Source organism: Nycticebus coucang, chromosome 24 (genome assembly GCF_027406575.1).
Source record: "Nycticebus coucang isolate mNycCou1 chromosome 24, mNycCou1.pri, whole genome shotgun sequence".
NCBI classification, from domain to species: Eukaryota; Metazoa; Chordata; class Mammalia; order Primates; family Lorisidae; genus Nycticebus; species Nycticebus coucang.
Genome location: NC_069803.1, coordinates 6303975 through 6317528, shown reverse-complemented (window position 1 = coordinate 6317528; position 13554 = coordinate 6303975). Strand labels below are relative to the sequence as shown.

The following is a 13554-nucleotide window of genomic DNA, read 5'->3' as shown; positions in this document are numbered from 1 at the left end:
TTAGAGGTTCTTTAATCCAGGCCTGTCATAATATATGGGGAAACAGATGTCCTGGGTTTGCATGAAATCTGTGGGAGCCTTTGGTGTCCTTAAAAGTGGCTTTTGTGCTTAGAAAAGATTATTTAAGGACTATTTTCATTTTGAATATTAATATTTGATTTATTAAAATTACACATTCAAAACTCAGTTTTCTTCTTAAGCCTTTAAATTCAATTTACAAATCTAATTATTCTTTCACTAAACCTAGCAACTTTAGCAATCCCTTTAAAAGGTTTTTTTTTTAACAACCTAGTTAATTAAATTGCTTAAATATTTTAAACTGCACTTATAAATTTAATATATTCTACTTTCTTTTTAACTACTTAAATTGTCTAACAAATAGACTTACCCATGTGCTTAAATAATACTTGTAAATCTCATAAATTAAAGTTATAAATATGGTGTATCTTAATTCTTCTGCATGTTATAATATTTATAAATTTAGAAAAATATGCACATAGTGGGCAACGTGAAATCACTGTTTTGAAAGTTATTCAATTATGCATCCTTTTAATCATGAAGATGATACCTTAGCCATCCTATTAAACTTGTTTAATACAGTGTTTTTAAAATACCAATTATAATCAGAATAGTCTGAAATCTAACAAAAATAATATGCTAGATTGAGCTGTCTAATTAAGAGAAAGAGCAGCGCCTGTGGCTCAGTGAGTAGGGCGCTGGCCCCATATGCCGAGGGTGGAGGGTTCAAACCCAGCCCCGGCCAAACTGCAACAAAAAAATAGCCGGGTTCTGTGGCGGGTGCCTGTAGTCCCAGCTGCTCGGGAGGCTGAGGCAAGAGAATCGCTCAAGCCCAGGAGCTGGAGGTTGCTGTGAGCTGTGTGAGGCCACGGCACTTTACCGAGGGCCATAAAGTGAGACTCTGTCTCTACAAAAAAAAAATAAAATAAATAAAAAAAAATAAAAAAAAAAAAGAAGATTTCATACTGATGGAAATGGGGTCCCTTTCCTGGCATTGGTGAGTTAGGGACCCAAAGAGGAAGGTGGAACAAATGACTTGATTCTTGCCACAGACTCGCCTTAATACGAGTGCGATAACGTAGAGACTCTAAAGAGATTTGATCTCGTTTCGGTAACCCTGGGTTTAAGTAATAGAGGGACTTAGTTTCTTAGTTTCTGCTTACAAAGTTAGAACCATCTCCAGACACATAACTAACTCAGGTGAATATTTTTTGCTGATGGCACTTTCTTAAGACATGGGCTCAGTCTTTCCCTCTGACCATGGCACGCTCATGTAATACTTCCCACATCTCTCTGTACTGGCTAGAGGTTGGATCTGTAGTTTTGATAGGTACAGTTCCTGTTTGGCAGGACTGTAACTTGCATAGTTATTAACAGCATTTCCAGTTGGATTCGTGTCTGTCACATCACTGCCTGGATAGGTGCCCACAAACTGAAGCCGCGTCCTCCTTCTGCCACCCGGAACATGTCCTCTGCTCTCTGTTGCTGCCTGCTGCATCCCAAGTTGAGTTTGCTTTATGGGGACTGCTATCAGACTTTTGAAAAACTAGTTACAACGGAGAAGAGGAGAGGTTGAACAGGAGCATTTGTGCAGATCTGAATTCCCTAATGCTAAATTAGAAATGCAGCTGTTTAAAAACATTTGCTGAGCATCACTTCTCACAAACTGGGCAGCAATCATACCGTGAGAGGCGGTATCTGCAGTTGTCCTTTGAAGCCAGACTACCTGACTTTGTCACCTGCTCCACCACTGAGGGCTGTGAGACTTTATGGGCATCAATAATACCGACTTCATCTTTAAGTTCATAATAAAACCTGCCCTGTTATCCCGTTGTATGGATTCAGTCCACGAGAATGGAAGCATCGTAAAGATAACGGTTTTGTCTGTTTGGTCGTTGCTGTATCCAAAGCACCTAGCAGAGTGCCTGGATTTTGTATGTGTTCTGAAAACATTTGCTTATTTATCTTAAATGTACAGTGTTCAGACAGTGACTAGACAACAGAAAATGGACAGTAAAAGTTGGCTGATGTTATGCTTTGGTGACAACTTGTCCACAGTCTCTCTCAGATTTGTAAATAGGACTAATTCATTAGAACGTAACTGACTGACAGTCCCCATGGCGGTGGTTGCATTCTCGCATACCTGCTAGTCACGTGTGGTAGTGCCGTCACCGTAAAGCTGAATTACCATGCCGGTGCTCGGTGCCCAGCTCCTCTGTAATTTTCTGGGATTGTAATCTTCCTTCTTCTGCTCATGTCTGCAGCTTTCGTTGTTCACTCTTTTTTCCCTTTCTTTTAAGCTCTCTTGTTTCTGCTCTTCATTGATTCTCTCTTAGTTTTTCCCTTTATTTTCTTCCTTTACCAGCCTTTTAAACAGAGGTGGTCATGGAAGGTCAGTCCTTCACTGTTTACTTTCACATTTCATTAAACCTTTCAAGGGTGGCGCCTGTGGCTCAGTGAGTAGGGCACCGGCCCCATATGCCGAGGGTGGCGGGTTCAAACCCAGCCCTGGCCAAACTGCAACAACAACAACAAAAAAAACTAGCCGGGCGTTGTGGCGGGCGCCTGTAGTCCCAGCTGCTCGGGAGGCTGAGGCAAGAGAATCGCGTAAGCCCAAGAGTTAGAAGTTGCTGTGAGCCGTGTGACAACACGGCACTCTATCCGAGGGCGGTACAGTGAGACTCTGTCTCTACAAAAAAAAACACCTTTCTGGAGGATAACATGAACTTCTGGAGATTTTGTAAACCCACCTTTGTCCCTGACCATCTCCCAAGTCATAGGCTCTTCATCAAGGTAGTGTCTCCTGTGTTCCCAAATGCTGATAGTAGCATCCTATTTTTCACACATTGGAAATTTGGGGGATCTTGAAATCTACTCCTTGCTCCAGAACCCTGATAGTAGTCAGAGTCTTATGTCTTCTGTTTTTACAGTGCTGTTCGTGTTACAGCAGAACCTTCATAGTGACCACCTCCCTACATTGACCACCTTGTTAAGTTGACCTAGTTTTCATAGACTGGACATCCACCACATGTATCAGTGCAGTAGACCCACTTCCTTCTGTGGACCTCCTCTGTTGTTGACCTATTTGTTACAGTGCCCTGAGTGGTCAACTTATAGAGGTTCTACTGTATTTTCTTCACCCAATTACCATACAAGTTCAGACACTCATCATTAACCACCAGGATATCGATGGTCTTCTAATAATGACATTAAATGATGTTTCTCCTTGCTCAGAAGCTGTTGGTGAGTTCCAATTCTCTTACATTGTACATCACCTTATATTCCTCACAGGTGCCTTTCTTTCTTTATGTAAATCCAATTTACATTTTATTCTCTTAATATGTTCCTCTCTGTGGCCCTCCCAAATGTCTTAATCTCTGAAACCTGTGACTATGTTAGGTTTCAAGGAAAAGAGGAAAATAAAGTTGCAGATGGAACTGAAGATACTACTCAGCTGACCTTCAAATAGGGAGAGTATCCTGGATTTCTTAGTTGAGCCCAGTGTCACAAGGGTCCTTAAAAGTGGAAGAAGATCTGGGTGTGACGGCTCACACCCATAAACCCAGCACTCTGGGAGGCTGAGGCAGGTGGATCACTTGAAATCTAGAGTTTGAGACTAGCCTGAGAAAGACCCCACCTCTACTTAAAAAAAGAAAAAAAGGCAAAATTAGTGAGGCATGGTGGTTGGCACCTGTCATCCTAGCTATTCAGGAGGCTGAGGCAGAAGGCTTGCTTGAAACCAGGAGTTTGAGGTTGAACTGAGCTGTTAGGAGGCCACTGCCCTCCAGCCTGGGTGACAGAATGAGACCCTGTCTCAAAACAAAACAAACAAACAAAAAAAACAGGTAGAAGGAGGAGGCAGAGGAAAGGGGTTAGAGGGTGATGTTGCTGTAAGAAATGATCAGTTAGTTAGATGCAGTGTGGGAAGGACTTGATCTGCTGTGCTCAGTTTCAAGATGGAGCCAGGGGCTGTGAACCCAGGTGTATGATTAACTAATAAAAGCTGGAAAATACAAGGAAAGATTTTCCTCTAGTGCAGTGGTTCTCAACCTTCCTAATGCCGCAATGTATTTTCATTGTTAAAAAGGGGTTGCAACCCACAGGTTGAGAACCGCTGTCCTAGAGCCTCCAGAAAGGAACACAGCTTGCTGACACCTTGATTTATTTAGCCCAGTGACACCCATGTGAGACTTCCACACAACTATAAGATAATACACTTGTGTATTAAGGCACCAAGCTTGTATGCATGTAGTAGATGATTTGTTACAGCAGCAACAAGAAACTAATACATCCACCTGTATGCTTTAACCAAAGATGATCATTATGTTGGGGATAATCTTCTTCATACCTACTTACTACAATCTGATAAAGACTTTCAAGGTTCAGTATTGATCTTACCTTTTCTTAGACTTTTAAGATTCTTGCAGTCAGAATTTATCTCTTTCACATTCTCCCATGCTCAACTAAAACCTTATATTTTTTACTAGCACTTTCTCTCTTTTATTAGATATCTGTTTAGTTTATGGTGTCTAACCTTGGATTTGAGTTGTCAGGAAGTAAAGTGTATAGATAATTGATCTTCTTAGATACTACAGAATCTAAAAAGAAAGCTTTGCGTTCAAGCCAGTGATTTTCGAATCAAATTGTAAAAATGCAACACATTGGAAATGGCACTGCACACGAGTCCTGAGTGCCCACAAGATGGAGATATTTCCTTTAAAAAGTTCTGTTATCCCATGAGATTATTTTTTGTTGACCCCTTGCAAAAATGGAAATGAGAATGTGGCTATCAACAATCCTGTATTTGCAATCACAAGATTTTTTTTCATGTTTTATATATAAAAAATGTCATTGATAGTTTAAAAATAAAGGTTGGTATGCACATATAACAGAATGAGAACATCTTTGCCTCATGGGACTTCAGCACAGCTACATGTTTCCAAGTGCAGTGTAGCCAGTGATGGACTGTGTTTCATTGAGCACCCTGGTACTATGTAACACATTTGCTGAATTTCTTTCATTAAGAGGTCAGGAGAAAGTAGGGAAATTTTCCAGCTAGCTAAAACTTAATTTTACTTTTTCAATTGGAATAAAAATTGAGGATATTCTCTCCTAGAGAATCATGGACAAGGGGTGAAATTCCAGATTTTGTGAATATGTACAATACAAAATTAGCTTGTGAAGACTTTATGGTCTCTTGTGAAGCTTCTTCAAAACAAGCAGGTCTTGAATATGGAAGCTCAGAAACTTGTGTTTCTTTACCCATTCTTCCTTAAAGATTAATTTCTTAAAATTTGCCTATATCTCAAGTGCCATTTGTCTTTACATTCACGACTGGGTAGATAGTTTGCAAATTCTAATGCACTTTCCTGGGAACTTAGCTGAAGTTACCTGTTCTATTCTCAAAGCCGAATTAGTCATGGAACTGCGTTTTGGGAAGATGAGGATGTGGAAAGTACGTAGACACACCAAGTTTGTTTCGGGGTGGGTGGGTTGACTGTTTGGAAGCACGAATTAAGCTATGAAGGCAGAGTGGAAGATAATTTAAATTCAGCTGAGATACCCAAGATTGTTGGATTCATCCTCTTAGGTATGCGGCGTTAATGTTCTCAGTAATCCAGGGCCATTATTTCATGTCTGAAAGCATCTGTGCCATAATGAAACTATGACAGGCAAAAAGATCAGACTTGTTTGAGTAACCCATCAATAACTGTCTCCAAATATTTAAAGAACTTTCAGATAGAGAAGAAAAGGATCTTATGCAGTGTGCATTTTAGTGCAAAACTAGAAACTTCAGGGTGAGTTTGGGGGAGGTGGTTTGGAGTTCACTGAAGGTCACAGCAGTATCTCCCAACAATAGGGGTGTAATCACAGTACATGCTTCTCATAACCAAAAGCTTTCTGGAAAAGGCCAGATGATCACTTTTTAGTGAAAGATTGGTTGAGAAGTAGTATTGGATGACCATCACAATTTTTGTTTAAATCTACCAAATCTAAATATCTGTGATGTTAACAAAGGCGGTACATTAAACACTCTCTTTATAATTTCTTTAAGTTTCTTTAAAAGAAATCTATAAATGTGTCAATTTTCCTTAAAGTATAGTAAGCCAAGTTTAAGTTATTATTAGAGCACAGGTTTATCTGCTGCTAACTTTAGTCAGATGAATCCCTCAACATCAAAACCAAGGTAGCAGTCAGAGTGCAATAGTTGGTGAGACTAAGTTACCTGGAAGTGTGCTTGTGGTATAGGGATTGCCGAGTGCGGGAGTGATGAATTGTTACTGAGAGCAGGTGACAGTGACAACCCAGATGGAGTCTTCATGAAGACAGGAACGGGCTTTTGACGAGTCACAAAGGCAGAGGTCACCAGCTCTTTTACCAGTCTCCGTGTTTAGGCTGAGCTCTTCAAGGAAGTCAAAATCACCTTTCACGTTCAGTAAAATGATTCATGTTGTGAAAGTTGGATTTCAGTACTTTTTCTTTTCCTCTGGTGGAGAAATGAGCTTTCACATTTGGAAGTTTGGTCCTTGGTGCCCAATGTGCAGCTGTGATCCTCGTGTTGGGTGTGGTGCTGCCTGTGTCCTCTGTCTCCTGACGGGTGACATTCGTGTGTAAATACAGAGGTCAGGATTCTCTTATTTTTTGACTTACGTTACAGCTCAGAATGGTTTTCAGCATGAACGGCTTATTACCTGGCCAGTGGCAACAAATTGGCGTAGGAATTTTATATTTTTATTCTTTATTAAATCATAATTGTGTACATTGATGATTTATGGGGTACATTGTGCTGACTTTATATGCAATGTGCGATGGTTACATCTAACTGATTAACGTAACCATCTCCTTGCTTGCTTATTTGTTGTGGCAAAAACATTCATCCTCTGTTCTTAATGCAGTGATACATTTCTATACTATTATCTTGCAGAATGATTGACATCACATTTAGCCATCATTCCCGAGTGGCAACCCCTGGTGTCACTGAATACACCTCCTGGCAAAGAGGGTGTGATTTCCCTAGGACAGAGTTGAGGACCTTTTAATTAGGATTCTTCAACACTGCATTAACAGGTGGGTCAGAGGGAGACTGAAGGTGTGGAAGTGCTTGGGAGGTAGGAGAGCCCTTGTTAATTGGCAAAAAGTGGCCAGCAAAGCCTGGAGATGAAAAAATAAAATAGCCGTGCCGTGTGGAAGGTGGGAGTTGGAGAGGGTGGTAGCTGATGATGTGAAATAATCTATTCTTGCACCTTCCTCAGCAAGTTAAAAGTGTTCTCGTGATATGACAGGCGTGATTAACTTCTTCTGATCAAAGAGGAAGCACGTTTTAGGAGCAATATACATGTATCAGACCTGCACAGATAAAAGCTTCTAATTTTCCAGTGGATGTATATTTATACTGGTTAATATCAGGAGTCAAATATATTGATTTAAACTCAGGCAATTCGTTTAGGTTCCATGAGTCTCATTTTCTTTATCTTTGAAGTGGGAGTAGTAATACCCTTGTAATAGCATAGCCTTGCGAGTTAACGTAAATGGACTAATGCCTAGCAAGCACTTAGCCTGGTACCCATCGTTCAGGGAGCGTTCAATAAATGGAGGTAAGTAGTATGTGCAGAAGCAAAGTGGAGGAGTCCATGGATTACCAACCACACCGCCAGCCCTCGCTGCACCAGCCAGTACTGAGTGCCTGCTCTGGGCATAAACGAACTGTACCGTCTCGATTTAATGACTTGCTTTGCTCTGGAAAGCCTACTTAGTACCCACTCTGTGCCTTATTTTTTTTGCCTTTCCTGGAGCTTGGTAACACCAACTGCTCACTTACCTTGCAGATAGGCAATAAAGGAGGATACTAGGAATCTATAGAATGTTTCCATTTGGCCAAAGAAAGGCATTTAAAGGGAGCTATAGTGCATTTCCCCAGAAAGTCCTGAATGATCAATATGAGGTTTTAAGTTCAAAAATCTGATCTCCTGATGGTATTATTACATTTATGCCTAACATATATCACAGCTGTTGGATCTTGAGAGAGGAAGAGGTATCAAATTATGATAGGAGAGCTTCAGGTATATGGCAGAGGGCTTTTCTTGGTTGTAGGAATGAAGGAGGGACCCTGGGACTTCCGGCCCTTGTTGAACACGTATGACACGAACGTTAAGCCAGTGCTTGTCTTCTGGGCACTGTTGATGAGGATGCTGCAAACCTGGTGCTGGGCAAAAGTGCATACTTTAAATTTTGATTTGTATTATGTCTCTGGTAGAATATTAAGTAGAAGCAGGAGCAAATAATTTAGCCAGGGGATAAGGACAAAAATTAAATACAGCTAATTACTGAGAAGACAAACCTATGTTTAATTAATTACAACTCACTGAGGCATGTGCTAATACAAGTTTGTGTAAAGTGGTTTGGAAGACCCACAGGATGGTGTTGACTCTTTTTTTTTTTTTTTTTAAGTAGGGTTTTTGGCCATCACCTGAAAAAATTCTGTGCAATGTATTTATTTATGTTAACAAGCATTTCCTGAATCATCTTTTCTTCTGGTCGTAGCATGGCATTGACCTGTGGGAAACTGCTGGTCGATCTTGATGTTAGGAGAACTGTGGTCTAGCTGGGGAAGATGATTTGCATGTCTAGACGGAGTATGAAGAGTCAGTGTGGCATTGACTGGAAGAGAGAACCAAAAGACAGCTCAGCCCGAGTGAGACCTCCACCACCAAGGCTTTGCACCTGCGGCCTGTGTGTGTATCATTACAAGATGCTTTCATAGACATTATGTCAATTAAGCTTTGCAACAGCAGTGAGAGGTTGAGTTCCCATTTTGTAGTGATAAAGGCTACCCCAACAAGATTTACAGGTTAGTCTTAAATTCACACAGTGAGTTATTAGGGATTTCAGCACTTGAAGCTGATTCCCCAATTCTAGTACCCAGGGGCCAATTCCTTGATCACTGCTGTCTATTCAAATCCCCACCCATCATACTGCCTGGGAAGTAACATTTTGCTGTGCAACTAGAGGTGACAGATAATGTTTAAACCACTAATAGCTGTGTCATCTCATATTTCTTTCAAACTTCCATTATCCAAAGAATAACTATTCCAAGAAATTCCATAAGGAAGTAAGTATCTCTGTTGATTTACTTATGTTGAAAAAGGTTTGTATAAAAGATTTCGAAAGGGTTAGAAAACTGAGATACTAAGTGCATCCCCATCCCCTGCAAATGGAAGACACTGCGTGAATTTCATAGTATTTTAACTACAAAAGCATTCAGTGAAGTCTCTTGTAATTAAAATGGACTACAACAACCTTGTAAACCAACATACATAATATTGAGAACAAAGCATTATATAATTTTTACTGTGTTAACTCAGGTTCCTCAGTGGATCGTAAATAAATTAATGCTATTACATCTTTCTCTTGTTAGTGTCTTTACCAGGTTTTTCCTCCCTTCCTTCATAGTTAAAAAAATTAATATTCTAGGGCGGCGCCTGTGGCTCAAAGGAGTAGGACGCAGGCCCCATATGCCGGAGGTGGCGGGTTCAAACCCAGCCCCGGCCATAAACTGCAAAAAAAAAAAAAAAAAATAATAATAATAATAATTAACATTCTAATATCTGGCAATGTTATTGTCATGCAGTAGACCACAACCACTTTTTATGTTTCTCTTAATGAATTACACAAACACACACTGGTAGAGACATCTTTTGCCTGGTGGCTATTGTAGAATGTGGTGTTTGGTGAGTATTTAAAGATCCATTGAGTCCTTCAAAGAGGAAGTTGCCATGACAATGAAGTATAGTAATGCTTTCTTGTGGTTTAATGACCGTGTAAGTGAAAACAAAACAAGCAAACATCTCAGTGTTTTCTTTGAAGTTCAGTACTGGACAGGTAAAGCTGAATTTTCTTAGACCCTACCCTCAAGGAGTTACAAGGATGAGAATAAAATGAAGGGCAATAAGACATATCTCAAGTAAACAGTATTTAAACGAAGGCTCTGCTGATGCAGAAACTAGAGATTGAATCTGTCATCAGAAAACACACAGAGTCTTGAGTTTGAATTTAGAAAAGATTTCCTCAAAAGAATTCTTCTCATTCCTATAGCTCAGGGACTCTGTCAGGCTGCAGGGGAGTGTTGTGTGGGGTGTGGACAAACTAGGGGAACCTCTGTTGAAAAGAGGGGACAGAATCTGGTGAACATCAGTCAGGTTGGCAGGGCAGCCCATAAATAAGGGCATGTTGAGTGATGCCGGCAGACACGAGTGGGTTGTCTGGATGAGCAGAAAATTGGTAAGTGTTCTTAACCTGAGATGAGTGAGGGCGTGGGAGGAGGTTGGAAAAAGGTTTGTTTAAAAAGACACTCAGCGAAAATGTGATTTTTAATGGAGAATGCCCTGCTAAGCCACCAGGTGAACTATAACCTTGCATTTTTAGAGGAAACTAAAACAGATAAATATGACGGCATATTTATAGGAAGGGATGTGGGAAATATTCTGGGGACAAAAAGTAGGTATGTGGTCTCTATCGCCACAAAGTCCCCAGATAAGTAAAAGGTGGCGGGGGGTGGTGGTGGCGGGGAGATGCCTTTTGCTTGGAAACTCTGAACCCAGAATGCTCGTGAAACACAAGAAGATAAGTGACTTGCCAGAATGAGAATATAAACCCAGGTTTCCTCTCACCTTGGACATTTCATGATATTACCTGTCCTCACATGAAGAATTAACAGTAAAAGAGTGAGGATGAAGGAAAGATGGAAAATAAAGATATTGGGTTAAAGATGCTGCATGGAAGTGTAATACTGGAAGCTGGCTTTTCTGCAGGTAGCGGGAGGTGGAAGATACAAAACCAGATAATGGGCAGATCAGAGTTGTGTCTCACCAGGGTGCCTGGTAGTCAACCAAGTGAACAGATTGTGAAAATAATATTCAGGTTGTTAATGGTAGAATGTGGGATTTTACTAAACACGATTGCCCTGATAGTGAGTGACGGGGCTTCCTAGAAATGAGCAAGATGATGACCTTGATTACAGGGACAGTGTAAACGTTAGTTGACAATATGGGAGGAATGACAGATGGTGTAGTATTTGGAAACAGACCTATCAAGTTCATCTGGTGATGACCCAAAGTGGGAAAATGAAAAAGCAAGAGTGAAAGAAAGAACTAACTGGAAAGATATACTACAAGCTAGGGAAAGCAGATTTATTCTCTAAGGTTCCATGAGGGCAGGAATTTTTGCAGGTGTTACTAACTTCCATATCAACAACATTCAGAATAGAGGCTGGTGTGTGGTAGGCATTCAACAAATATTGGGTAGATAGGTGAAGGATGGTAGATAAGCAAATCACTCACACACATGTTCCCAGCCATTGCATATTAATTGTCACTCAGTTAAGATATATCTTTTTTTAAAAAATTAATTATTTTTTATTAAATCATAACTTTGTACATTGATGCATTTATGGGGTTCAGGGTATTGCTTCGATATACAATGTGAAATGCTTACATTGAACTAAGTAACATCCATCACAATTATACTCGTTTCTTAAAAGTTTTGAAATGTACCATTGCATCATGCGCATTAGGTGAGGTCCCCCCAAATACCCTCCCTCCTCCCATATCCCACCTTCCACTCCCGTCTCTTCCCTCTTCCCTTCCACTTTCTGGACTATAGTTATGTTCTGCCATTTATATGAGTGTGTAGGTGGTTATATATTGATTTCATAGTAGTATTGAGTACATTGGATACTTTTTTTTCGATTCTTAAGATACTTTACTAAGAAGAATATGTTCCAGCTCCATCCAGGTAAACATAAAAGATGTGTTTTATGTTTAAAAATTCCCATCATTTTTTATGGCTGCATAGTATTCCATGGTGTACATATACCACAATTTGTTAATCCATTCATGGGTTGATGGGCACTTGGGCTGTTTCCATGTCTTGGCAATTACAAATTGGGCTGCAATAAACATTCTGGTGCAGAGGTCTTTGTAAAATAATTTTTGATCATCTGGGTATATCTAGTAGAGAAATTGCAGGATTGAATGGTAGGTCTAATTTTAGTTCCTTGAGTGGTCTCTAAACTTCTTTACAAAAAGGTCGTATTAGCTTGCATTCCCACCAGCAGTGTAGAAGCATTCCCTTCTCTCTGCATCCATGCCAACATCTGCGGTTTTGGGATTTTGTGATATGGGCTAATCTTACTGGATTAGATGATATCTCTAAGTAGGTTTTGATTTGCATTTCTCTGATGATTAAGGATGATGAGCATTTCTTCATGTGTGGATCTTGCACATCCTTCGTTAGGTAAATTCCCAGATATTTCATCTTCTTTGGCAGTATTGTAAAAGGAATAGAGTCCTCTATTGTTTTTTTTTTTTAGCTTGACTGTTGTTGGTGTATATAAAAGTTACTGACTTGTAAGTATTGATTTTGTATCCTGAGATGCTGCTGTATTCCTTGATCACTTCTAAGAGTTTTGAAGTTGAGTCCCTGGGATTTTCCAGGTATAGGATCATGTGATCAGTGAAGAGTGAGAGTTTGATTTCCTCTGATCCTATTTGGATACCTTTGATCACCTTCTCTTGCCTGATTATGATAGCTAAGACTTCCATTACTATGTTAAATAGCGGTGGAGATTGTGGGCATCCATGCCTCATTCCTGATCTGAGTGGAAATGTTTTCAATTTCACACCATTCAATATGATATTGGCTGTGGGTTTGTTGTAAATGGCCTCTATCAGTTTAAGAAATGTCCCTTCTATGCCTATTTTCTTAAGAATTCTGATAATGAAAGGATGCTGGATATTATCAAAGGCTTTTTCTGTGTCAATTGAGAGAATCATATGTTCTTTGTTTTTTATTTTATTGATGTGATGTATTATATTTATAGATTTGCATATGTTGAACCAACCCTGTAACCCTGGAATAAAATCAACTTGATCGTGGTTTTGATGTGTTGTTAAATCCTGTTGATTCAGATCTTATTGAATATTTTTGCATTGATATTCATTAATGATATTGGTCTATAATTTTCTTTCTTTGTTGGATCCTTTCCTGGTTTGGGTATCAGGGTGATATTTGCTTCAGAGAATGTGTTGGGAAGTATTCCTTCTTTTTCTATGCTTTGAAAAACGTTGTATAATATAGGTACTAGTTCCTCTTGAAAGGTTTGCTAGAATTCAGATGTGAAGTCATCTTGCCCTGGATTTTTCTTTTTAGGGAGATTTCATATTGATGATGCTGTTTCAAGATTTCTAATTCTTTCTGGTTGAGTCTAGGAAGGTGGCCTGCTTCCAGGTATTGGTCCATTTCCTTCATATTTTCATATTTCTGGGAGTAGAGATTTTTGTAGTAATCATTGAGGATATTTTGAATTTCTGAGGTGTCTGTTGTTATTTCTTCTTTATTATTTCTGATACACAATATTAGAGATTTTACATTTCTATTTCTGGTTAGGTTGGCCAAAGGTTTATCAATTTCGTTAATTTTTTCAAAAACCAACTTTTTGTTTCCTTGATCTTCTGAATGATCCTTTTGTTTTCAATTTTA

At 39.5% G+C, this 13554-nt stretch overlaps 1 protein-coding gene across 7 annotated transcripts in view; it reads left to right on the top strand.

Moving 5' to 3' along the window:
- Window positions 1-13554, top strand: part of UNC5D (unc-5 netrin receptor D) — a 647952-nt gene that overhangs the window by 275542 nt on the left and 358856 nt on the right. The window lies entirely within an intron of this gene.